This window comes from Gossypium hirsutum, chromosome D05 (genome assembly GCF_007990345.1).
Source record: "Gossypium hirsutum isolate 1008001.06 chromosome D05, Gossypium_hirsutum_v2.1, whole genome shotgun sequence".
NCBI classification, from domain to species: Eukaryota; Viridiplantae; Streptophyta; class Magnoliopsida; order Malvales; family Malvaceae; genus Gossypium; species Gossypium hirsutum.
The window spans coordinates 55,072,790-55,075,726 of NC_053441.1; the positions used below are offsets into that span (position 1 = coordinate 55,072,790).

Genomic DNA, 2,937 nt, shown 5'->3' on the forward strand with positions numbered 1-2,937 from the left:
GTGATTTTGATGATGTTAATGGTTATTTTGGTGGAGAGGGCGAAAAAGAAACAAATGATTCATTATATATAATATAATTATGAAATTCAAGCCATATTTTGTATGTTTCATACATAAAAATTTCATGGGAGGTCCAAAGGTAATTAAATGACTTGTAGGCTTGCTGAATTTCTTTGAAAGGCCCAAAGGCATTTTAACATTCACAAAATAATCTCTAAATACTGTAAAGACAATTCAATTCCACAGCAGCATTAGAGTTGATTAAGATAAGCATTGGCAAATAATACTTTGATTTTGCATGCAATATTGGCAAAACCCCCTCTTACATTAGAAAAAAAACATAATCCATGAAACATTGATAGCCCAATACAAATTTCATTGAGAAAAAAGTCTCTTTGTTTTGTAGAACATGATAGTAAAGATGTGGAGTTTCGTTCTTCTTATTGGCCTCCTTTAGTTTTCCTTGATCAACAACCACTAACCAAAAACACAATTAGATTAGATTATGAATGATACTTTCAACTATGACAATATTAAATACAAAACACTCTAAATAACTCTAAATAAATGGAAAGCAGCAAATTACCTGACGAGGCAAGCTAGCTCAATTAAGACCATTGTGTTATACTTGTCTCTGAATTGAAAATTTTAGAAGAAAATAAAGAGAAATAAAATACTTGAAAGTAGATAAAAATTATATGTAATTGATTTGATAAACTACGATCACCCATGATAGACCTTGTACTTAACTTTTTGTTGAGGGAGATCGAATCCTTCAGGAGAAGTCTTTTGAGTGTTGTTTGCTAGGCAAACAATGCTGCCCTCAACAACTAATGATAATGTCCCCATGTAGGGATTTTATCCCCAACCTCTGCAGAATAATCATTGAGAATATGTGCGTAGGGATTCAAACTACCAACCAATGCATGTGTAGCCTTTACCTTGCAACCATCTCCATGAACTCATAGGGCTCTTAGCGGAATCAAGAGACAAAAACCTAAAATGAGAACAATACCATTTGTTGAGGGCTTTGTTAATAGAAATAAAAAAAATTATTTAGGCCCTTTAAAATTTTTAAAATTTTTAAAATTTTAACCCTCCAGAAATGATAAAACTTTGATTTAATCCTTTAAAAATTATAAAAATATAAGTTATTAAAATGGTGAAATTGCATTGTTACTATCGTAAAAATTACAATTTAATTTCGCCCACTAAAATTTTTTTCTTACTTTTCCCCTAATAAAATCTTTGGCAAAAGATTAAAATAAAATTATACCGTAAATGAAAAAAAAAAGAAACTAAGAAATCCAATCTAACGAAGAAAATAACTTATGTCCGAAAGCTACCATAAACCATAATTCATGGGAAGGCTTGTTGCTCATTTTATTAGTTTCCATTTTGATTTTGCCAAATATATAATTGACTAAGTTTTAGTTGAGTTAGTATTAGTATTATTATCAGTGTAAAAAAAATGAATTCAATCATGCTCAAATGCGTTTCATCCTTCAATTCAAGAGTTGGAAAAAGGTTATTACTAATTAAATTATACCAATATTTACAATATTTAACAAGGATTTATAAATAATATAAGGAAAAGAAAGGGAGAAACATATTCACATTGATGGGCTCTTTCATTATCAGACTTTTTTTCTCTCACAAGAAAAAGTACTTATGGACAGGATCATGTAAAATAATGACCTGAATAATTTTCAATGTCTCATCATTGCAAAAATCAAATAATAGAAAAGAAATAAGTGTTGGGTGTAACAGCAAGGTATATTATAGTTTTCAAAATTTCTATTTTAGAGGTTTAAATTATAAATTTTTGAAAGTTTAAAATAAATTTGTATTTTTTTATTAACAAAATATAAAAGAAAAAAAAACATGTTTAGGCAAGCCAAGAAACCACAAGTGTACTTGTTGACACCATTTTTTTTGTGTAAAACGGGGTCAACTTGGATTTTAAAAATGGAAAAGAATACAGGAGTCGTCACAAATATTTTTTGATGAGGTGTGATCGGGTCACCTCGAAAAGTGGTTATTTATTAAAACAACAATTTTGGTCTACAAGATTCAAAAAAACGGGTTCTGGAGTCGGTTACGTACAACGAAGGATTAGCACCCTCGTGACACCCAAAATTGGTACCTAGTTGATTAATTAGTGTCTTAGTGTCGAGAATTGGAAACTTAGAAGAGATTCAAAATGCTATCCTTGTATTAAAAAAACTTATATAAATTGAATTACCTGTTAAGACCCTCTCATTTCGGAGAGAGAAAATGTCACACCCAATGAGTTAGGGCATGATATTTCACCTCCTTAAAAATGAGCTTGTCGTAAAAAAAACTCATGTAATAAAATTTAAAAGAATATTCAATTGTTTAAGTCAAATGAAGAAATCGCAGCCCAATACGTTAGGGCACAATTTCTCAAAATTTCAAACATTGAATATTGCCTTTATTATTTTTTTAGAAAAATCCTCTTCTCGGGAAAACAACATGTCATATCCAATGCGTTAGGACACCACATATCGAATTCCCGATACGAGAATACATGTCGAAAAATTTACTTATTTGAAAGGCAGCCGATTATCTTGATTTTAGAAAAGACCATATTCCGTAAGTTAGAACACGATCTTTTATTAATTCACGAGATCGTTTTAAAAACTTATGTTTAAAAAGATTCGTGTATTTCGATTTATCGCAAAAAGTGAAACTCTGTAAGTTAGGGTACGACCTTCTCAAATCTAAACACAAAATTTTAGTTATTCAAAAGTCATAATTTAAAAGGATATTTTTCCATTTAGGGTAAACGAGAAATCAAAACCCAGTAAGTTAGGATACAATTTTCTCAAATCGCCTATACACAAAATATTGCCTTACTTGAAATTTTCATTTTTGCATGTTTGGGTAAAAAATGTAATGTTTGAAATAATGCGT

General features: G+C 29.9%; 1 long non-coding RNA gene across 1 annotated transcript; it reads right to left on the reverse strand.

Moving 5' to 3' along the window:
* Positions 1-306: 306 nt before the first annotated feature.
* On the reverse strand, positions 307-645 carry LOC107903250 (uncharacterized). The gene is made up of 2 exons (XR_001685737.2): positions 587-645; positions 307-477 (listed from the first exon to the last, which is right to left on the reverse strand). It is a non-coding gene; the product is annotated as an uncharacterized lncRNA (long non-coding RNA).
* Between the last annotated feature and the right edge of the window lie 2,292 nt (positions 646-2,937).